The following is a 9,547-nucleotide window of genomic DNA, read 5'->3' as shown; positions in this document are numbered from 1 at the left end:
GAGATCACAGACATTACAAGGAGTCTCAAAATGGTCTATAGGTAAAGATTGATATATAGGACGATGGTATTCGGACACCGGAAGAGTTTCAGAATGCACCGGGTAGTCATCGGGTCACCGGAAGGGGTTCCGGATACCCCCGGTAAGTGTATGGGCCTAATTGGCCAAGGGGGGTGGGGCAGACTAGCCCCTGGTGCGTCTTTGGACATGAGGCCCTAGGGGAAGGAAAGGGGAGGGGTTGCCCCTCCTTCCTTTCCCTCCTCAAGTGAGAAAGGAAGGGGGCCACCCTCCCCTGCCTTTCCCCCGCACCTATACAAGGCAGGGGACGCGGCTTGGGAGAGACCCCAAGTAGGATTCCTCCTACTTGGGCACCCCCTTTGGATGCTCCTCCCTCCCTCCCACCTATATATATGTGGGAGGGGACACCTAGCATACGACAAACAATTGCCTAGCCGTGTGTGGCGCCCCCCCTCCACCGTTTACACCCCCGGTCATATTTTCATAGTGCTTAGGCGAAGCCCTACGGAGATCACTTCACCATCATTGTCACCACGCTGTCGTGCTGCCAAAACTCATCTACTACCTCACCGTCTTGCTGGATCAAGAAGGCGAAGGACGTCAATGTAGGATCTAAAGTATGTCTAGAGGGGGGGGGGTGATTAGACTACTTGACCAAATAAAAATCTAGCCTTTTCCCAATTTTAAGTCTTGGTAGATTTTAGCAACTTAGAGCAAGTTAAGCAATCAACCTACACATGCAAGTATAAGAGTATAGCAGCGAAAAGTAAATCATTGCACATGAAGGTAAAGGGAAGAGTTTAGAGGGAGCAAACGCAATGTAGACACGGAGATTTTTGACGTGGTTTCGATAGGTGGTGCTATCGTACATCCACGTTGATGGAGACTTCAACCCACGAAGGGTAACATTTGCGCGAGTCCATGGAGGGCTACACACACGAAGGGTCCACGAAGAAGCAACCTTGTCTATCCCACCATGGCCATCGCCCACGAAGGACTTTCCTCACTTGGGTAGATCTTCACGAAGTAGGCGATCTCCTTGCCCTTACAAACTCCTTGGTTCAACTCCACAATCTTGACGGAGGCTCCCAAGTGACACCTAACCAATCTAGGAGACACCACTCTCCAAAAGGTAATAGATGGTGTGTTGATGATGAACTCCTTGCTCTTGTGCTTCAAATGATAGTCTCCCCAACACTCAACTCTCTCTCACAGATTTGGACTTGGTGGAAAGATGATTTGAGTGGAAATCAACTTGGGGAAGGCTGGAGATCAAGATTCTTGTGGTTGGAATGGAATATCTTGGTCTCCACACATGAGTAGGTGGTTTTCTCTCAGAAAATATATGTTGGAAGTGTAGGCATGTTCTGATGGCTCTCTGTCGGTGTCAAAACCGGCGGATCTCGGGTAGGGGGTCCCGAACTGTGCGTCTAAGGCAGATGGTAACATGAGGCATGGGACACTATGTTTTACCCAGGTTCGGGCCCTCTTGATGGAGGTAAAACCCTATGCACTGCTTGATTTATTCTTGATGATATGGGTATTACAAGAGTTGATCTACCACGAGATCGGAGAGGCTAAACCCTAGAAGCTAGCCTATGGTATGATTGTATGTTGTCCTACGGACTAAAACCCTCCGGTTTATATAGACACCAGAGGGGTTTAGGGTTACACAAGGTCGGTTACAAAGGAGGAGATATCCATATCCGTACTGCCTAGCTTGCCTTCCACGCCAAGTAGAGTCCCATCCGGACATGAGACGAAGTCTTCAATCTTATATCTTCATAGTCCAACAGGCTGGCCAAAGGATATAGTCCGGCTGTCCGGAGACCCCCTAATCCAGGACTCCCTCAGTAGCCCCTGAACCAGGCTTCAATGACGATGAGTCCGGCGCGCAGTGTTGTCTTCGGCATTGCAAGGCGGGTTCCTCCTCCGGATACACCACAGAAGAGTTCGAATAAAAGGATAGTGTCTGACCCTGCAAAATAAGTTCCACACACCACCGTAGAGAGAATAATATTTCCACAAATCTAATCTGTTGACACGTTTTGGCAACATGACATCATGCCATGGCCTGGCGATTATTCAAACCGTTTTTCTTTAACCAGCCCCGCACATAACGCGAGGCGGTTTCTTGACACGTCTTGTCAAAGCAGAAATCATGTCCCCTTATTACGAGATTCTCATCAATACGGGCGTGGGTAACCCAACCGCACCATCAATTGCGGCGCTTGGGGGATAAGTGAGTTTCACCAGGCTAGTGGGGGCGCATAGTTACGTCCGCCCTTATAAAGGGATAACGTTTTACCTTTTTCTACCCACGCCTTCTTCCTCCTTTCTCACCCATTCTCGCGCACTCGAGATCCAACGCCCAAGTCCACATCCTTCTCCTCAACCTTCCCCAAACATGTCCGGAGCAGGAGGCAAGTGGATGGCTTCCTCCGTCACGGAGGGACACATCAAAAAGCTGCGCGAAGCCGGATACTTATCCGCGAATATCGCGCATCGGCTGCTCGCTGCGGGGCAGATCGTCCCTACCCGGAACCTCATGAGAGGGTAGTCTTCCTCCACCACTTCCTCCACGGACTGGGGTTTCCCCTCCATCCATTCGTCCGTGGTCTTATGTTCTACTACGGGCTGGACTTTCATGATCTGGCCCCGAACTTCATCCTCAACATTTCGGCGTTCATCGTCATGTGTGAGGCTTTCCTCCGCATCCGGCCCCACTTCGGCCTGTGGCTGAAAACCTTCAATATCAAGCCAAAGGTGGTGGGAGGCCAACAAGCGGAATGCAGCGGAGCCAGGGTGGGCAAGATGCCCAATGTTATATGGCTCGAAGGCTCCTTCGTGGAGACCATAAAGGGATGGCAATCGGCGTGGTTCTACATCACCGAGCCGCGCGACACCAACTGGGTGGTGGCCCCCCCGAGTTTCGATCCGGAATCCCCACGCGGCTCACCTCCTGGAAAGAGAAGGGCCTGTCCTAGGTTCATCGGTGGAGCTGGACGGACTCCAGAAATGTATCCGGAATATGGCAAGCAAGAGGCTCAAGCTTGTCAACATAGTCCAGGTCATGCTCATCCGCCGGATCCTCCCGTGTCAACAACGGGATTTTAATTTATGGGAGTTCGACCCGGCCCGGCACCAGACTCTAAGCGAGCTCTTCGACATGACGCACAAGGATGTCTGGAGGGTGCTGTTCAAGGGCGCCGAGGTCCCTGAGGGAGTCCTGGATTAGGGGGTGTCCGGGTAGCTGGACTATATCTTCGGCCGGACTCCTGGACTATGAAGATACAAGATTGAAGACTTCGTCCCATGTCCGGAAGGGACTTTCCTTGGCGTAGAAGGCAAGCTTGGCGATACGGATATGTAGATCTCCTACCATTGTAACCGACTCTGTGTAACCCTAGCTCTCTCCGGTGTCTATATAAACCGGAGGGTTTTAGTCCATAGGACGAACAACAATCATACCATAGGCTAGATTCTAGGGTTTAGCCTCTCTGATCTCGTGGTAGATCTGCTCTTGTACTACCCATATCCTCAATATTAATCAAGCAGGACGTAGGGTTTTACCTCCATCGAGAGGGCCCGAACCTGGGTAAAACATCGTGTCCCCTGCCTCCTATTACCATCCGGCCTAGACGCACAGTTCGGGACCCCCTACCCGAGATCCGCCGGTTTTGACACCGACATTGGTGCTTTCATTGAGAGTTCCTCTGTGCCGTCACCATCAGGAAGGATGCCTCATCCCGTCTTTAAAGACGGCACCGTTGCTAAGGGTGCTTTGGCTGTCGGCCAGACTCTCAGGCTAGGTGGTTTCCTTATGACCACCCGTTCGGCTGCTGCGCCAACGATGACCTCTCGGGTCATCGAAAGCAATCTTCACGTCAGCTCGCAATTCGCCGAGAAGCTAGATCCAATGGAGCTATCTTCCCTAAACGAGCTCTTGGATCGCTTCGCCGCCCTAGGAGTCACTACAGATTACGACCAGATTGGGTCTAAACCCGATCTGAGAGATTAACTCCCCCCAGGTCACCCATCACGTTGCCATGGTAGAGGGACAGTGCGGCGACCCTTCATCTATCTTAAGGACTAGATATGTCCGGATTCCCGATCCCTCCAAGTCGGATACCCACGGAGGGGAGGACATCACTCAAGACCTGAACTTAAAGTCAGGTAACGGGCTAGATTCATTGGACAACATCCAAGAATCCAAACTTCCGAGTTCGGAAACTCCTTGGCCCCTGGGTCTCAGATTGGGTGAGGTTTCGGATTTGATTCCACCCACCCACCCGTACATAAGCGATCTATCCCAAATTAGGCAAGAGCTCGAAGAAATAGTACATCATTACTGGGCCAGATTCCTCCTGGTTATGAACAGGATAAAGGACTGCCGCGAGGAAGACGCAATTTTATTCTTCTGCAATAATTGCACGGACAAGGGAATCCTCAACGCCATAAGTCGCCGTGATATTACATGCTTCGCTGACTTGGCGTCCATAGTACGAAAGTACTCTGTGATGGAAAGCGCCTGGAAAACCGAAACAAAATTTTGGGACAATCCGGCCTTGAATACAAACCCGGTCTGAAATAAAAGGGTGCATCATCGTCAGGCCCCCGGGTTCAATACCAAAAAGCAAAAGCCCTCTACAGGGCACGGAACCGTACTGGAAGGATGGCTTGACGGACCCTGTAAAATTCACAGTGTAGAGGGCGCCACACCAACTCACAGCCTTAGAGCATGTTGGATACTCCGGCAGGTGGCAAGAATTGGCGAATATCTTCTAATTCCAGAAGCCACAGAAAGCCACCCCAGAGAAACCAGTACAGTATTAACAGTCTTCGAGACTTTCGCATCAAATAGTATGTGAAAAGAAACACTCCGCGGCCTTGCCGAAGTCTACCAAGTAGCAACAATAAACCCATGGAGTGACACAGCTATTACTTTTAATGCCAGTGATGCACCTAAATTCCGAACAGCCCGAGCACCAGCCGCATTGGTCCTCAGTCCAATAGTGGACAGCTTTCGTCTTACCAAGGTACTCATGGATGGCGATAGCGGATTGAACCTCATTTATGAGGAAACCCTTCAAAAAATGGAAATAGACTGGAACCGCATTGAGCGAAGCAGCACAACTTTTAGAGGAATAATCCCCAGTCGGGAAGCGCGCTGTACAAGAAAAATCACACTAGATGTGGTGTTCGGCACGCCGGATAATTACAGGTCCGAAGAGGTCACATTCCAGGTGGCCCCGTTCAGTAGTGGATATCACGCTCTGCTAGGGCGGGAAGCGTTTACAGTCTTCCAAGCAATACCCCATTACGGGTACATGAAGCTCAAGATGCCCGGGCCTAATGGAATCATCACTCTCGTTAGTGATCCAGACATAGCACTCCGCGCCGAAAACAAGACAGCCGCACTGGCCCTCAAGGCGCTATCCGAAGCCCTACCGGCTGAGGAACTAACTGCGCTGCGCTCCATGGTGAATAGGGACGATGTGATACTCGATAAAAGATCCAAGTCCACCTCCTTTAAACCGGCGGACGAAATAGTCAAATTCCAGGTCCATCCAACGGACCCCAATAAAATAGCTTCCATCGGGGCACAGTTAAACCCTAATGTAGACGCCGCACTGCGAGAGTTCCTACGAGAGAACTGGGACATTTTCGCCTGGCACCCTTCAGACATGCCAGGAATCCCACGCAGGCTGGCTGAACATAGCTTAAATATCCTAAAAGGATTCAAGCCAGTCAAACAGGCTCTTCGGCGTTTTTCCGAACCTAAGAGACATGCCATGGGAGAGGAACTAGCCAAGCTATTGGAGGCCGGATTCATCAAAGATATAAAACATCCGGACTGGCTAGCAAACCTGGTGATGGTACCAAAGAAGGACAAATCCTGGTGCATGTGCATTGATTTCAAAGACCTTAACAAGGCTTGCCCAAAGGATCCCTTCCCTCTCCCCCGCATCGATCAAATTATCGACGCTACCGCAGGACACGATTCGTTGTGTTTCCTCGACGCATACTCCGGCTACCATCAAATAAAGATGGTAGAATCAGACCAAGCCGCAACGACATTCATCACACCATACGGCCCATTCTGCTTCAACATAATGCCCTTCGGGCTCAAAAATGCCGGCGCAACATATCAATGCATGATTCAGACATGTCTGGCCAACCAGATCGGCAAAACAGTGGAGGCATACGTAGATGATGTGGTCGTCAAAACAAGACATGTCGAATCTCTAGTAGACGACTTGAAGCTAACATTCGATAACCTCCGAACATACGACATCAAGCTCAACCTGGAAAAATGCGTTTTCGGTGTTCCAGCCGGAAAGCTCTTGGGCTTCATTGTATCCGGTAGAGGAATTGAAGCAAATCCAGCCAAGATCCGAGCTCTGTCACAATTGGATATCCCGAAGGACCTCAAACAAATACAAAAATTAACCGGATGTGTGGCGGCTCTACGCCGCTTTATCTCCCGCTTAGGAGAAAAGGCCTTACCCCTTTACCACCTCCTTCGGCGCACCGAACACTTCGAGTGGACGGATGCAGCCACGACCGGACTCGACGAAATAAAAGCCATCTTGGCAACAAACCCAGTCCTGGCCGCGCCAAACATTGGCGAACCAATGCTATTATACATTGCAGCAACCCATCAGGTCGTAAGCGCAGTGCTCGTCGTCGAACGAGAAACGGATGGACACAAATTCCCCCTTCAAAAGCCAGTCTATTATGTGTCCACTGTCCTTACTCCGTGCAAATCACGGTACCCGCATTATCAAAAGATTGCGTACGCGGTATTTATGGCATCCCGGAAGCTGCAACACTACTTTCAAGAGTGTTCAATAACAGTAGCCTCGGAAGTGCCACTTAATGATATTATAAACAACCGCGACACGATGGGTCGGATTGCAAAATGAGCCATTGAGCTCCTCCCGTTCGACATAACTTACAAGCCACGACGAGCTATCAAGTCGCAAGTTTTGGCCGACTTCGTCACAGAATGGACGGAGGCCGAACTCCCTAAAGAGTGCAGCACATATTCAAACTGGGTCATGCACTTCGATGGCTCCAAAATGTTGGCCAGTCTAGGGGCTGGCATCATTTTGACGTCCCCCACAGGAGACACAGTTCAATATGTACTCCAGATAATGTACACAGACTCCAACAACGCAGACGAATATGAGGCCCTTTTACATGGTCTCAGGATGGCAGTATCCATGGGCATTCAACGCCTAGAGGTGTGCGGGGACTCGAACCTCGCAATATCCCAAATAAATGGAGACTTTGATGCCAAGGATCCAAAAATGGCAGCTTATCGCAACGCCGTCCTAAAAATGTTAGCTCGGTTCGAAGGCCTCGAATTTCACCATATAGCCCAGGAAAATAATCAGGCGGCAGATGTCCTGGCACGCATCGATGCAAAACGCAATGTAGTCCCCCCCAACATCTTCTTGGAAAGGCTGTTCAAGCCGTCCGTAGTATGGGAAGGGGAACCTGGCAATAACAACCCGGACCCAACCGCACTGCCCGACACCGAACACTCTGACATAATTAGAGGCTCTGCCAATGAAAAAACACCTTCATCCCACGTAATAATGGCCGTCATCGCCCCGTCGACAGAACCATTCCTCGCCTAACTTACCAGGCAGGAACTCCCTGAGGACCAAAATGAGGCACGCTGCATAGTGCGGCGATCTAAAGCCTATAAAGTCCACGAGGGAGAGCTTTATAAGAAAAGAACTACCGGAGTCCTTTAAAGGTGCATCTCCGAAGAGGAAGGGTGGAACCTCCTGGCTGAAATTCATGCCGGACTCGATGGACATCACGCTGCAGCTCGGTCCCTTGTAAGCAAGGCCTTCCGTACAGGCTTTTATTGGCCGACGGCCCGGGCAGACGCCCATGACTTAGTCCAACGATGCGTCGGTTGCCAGCTTTTTGCAAACCAAAGCCATATGCCACCCACCGCCCTCCAAACTATGCCCATCACCCGGCCCTTCGTGGTCTGGGGGCTTGACATGGTTGGACCCCTTAAAGGCGGAACCCACAAGAAAAAAATACTTACTGGTCATGGTGGATAAGTTCAGCAAATGGATAGAAGCCAAGCCTGTTAAGACAGCCGAATCCGGACCGGTGATAGACTTTATATCCGGGGTTGTACATCGTTACAGCGTCCCCCACAGCATCATCACTGCTAACGGCACGAACTTTACGGTCGATGAGGTAAAACTCCGGTGCAAAAACTTGGGCATCAAGCTCGATTATGCTTCCGTCTATCACCCACAAACCAACGGCCAGGTCGAACGTGCAAATGGTCTTATCATGAGCGGCATCAAACCCAGATTAGTGCGGTCCCTCAAGGAATCTAATACGCACTGGGTAGAGGAGCTCGACTCCGTACTCTGGGGGCTGCGGACCACGCCAAATCGCACCACCGGATACACACCATTCTTCATGGTGTACGGCGCAGAGGCAGTTTTGCCCTGCGACATAATTCATGACTCACCTCGAGTGCGCATGTACGAAGAAAGAGAAGCCGAGCTCGATCGGCAGGACAGTTTGGACGTCTTGGAGGAAGAGCGAGACGTGGCAAAAGCCCGTTCCGCATTCTATAAACAGCAGGCTCGAAGATACCAAAGCAGAGAAGTATGGGCCAAAAATTACAACGTTGGCGAATTAGTTCTACGCTTGTCGGACAAGAAAAAGGACAAACTCAAGCCCAAGTGGGAAGGTCCCTTCATAATTGACCAAGTCCTGACTGGTGGAGCGTACCGCCTGCGAGATGCATCGGATAACCGACTCGAGCCGAACCCCTGGAACGCAGCCCGTCTCCGAAGATTCTATGCCTAGCGCCGGACTCTGTGTTCGTCTCCTTCCTCTGTCCATTTTTTACATACTTTCTGTCTTACATTTCTCTCCTTCTCCTCTCTCTCTTATAGCCTTTAAAGGCTCATAAAATGACGCGCTATCCGCGCTCATTAAACCTGGGGGCTTCTTTAAACAGAAGCTTATTTATACGGGCTTCATGCCCAAAACATGTGTCACACTTCCGCATGTACCTTTTATTCGCCATGATATGCATCGATATGACTTAAGTTTTGGCCAAGCTGGGTTGCCTGGCTCCTGTGCTTACCCCTACGTTCCCGATTGTTAGGCTAGGTGGTAAAGGGAGCACCTCTGCGATTGTTATTGCCGGGTCAGCCGGATGTGTACCTCAGACTGGGTGAAGCCGAAAGCTAGCATTCTTAAGGGAATATTCGGTCGGTGAACTAAAGATGATCTTTTTTTATCTACACGCCCCCATATGTTTTCCTACGCCTCTTTTCGCAGAATGGACATGCACTTTAGGGCATGCCTCCCAGGGAAAGGAACCCCTAACAGAACTATTCGCCCTGGAAGATGTTTCTTACTAACCATGTAATATAACATAACTAGTTGGGCACTTGTATGTTCAAGCACTAATGACCCCTACGCCTGGTCTCCATGCATACCCCAGTTCTTATATAACCGCGAGGGTATT

The sequence above is a fragment of the Triticum dicoccoides genome, chromosome 3A (assembly GCF_002162155.2).
Source record: "Triticum dicoccoides isolate Atlit2015 ecotype Zavitan chromosome 3A, WEW_v2.0, whole genome shotgun sequence".
Lineage (NCBI taxonomy): Eukaryota > Viridiplantae > Streptophyta > Magnoliopsida > Poales > Poaceae > Triticum > Triticum dicoccoides.
This window is presented reverse-complemented; position numbering follows the sequence as displayed.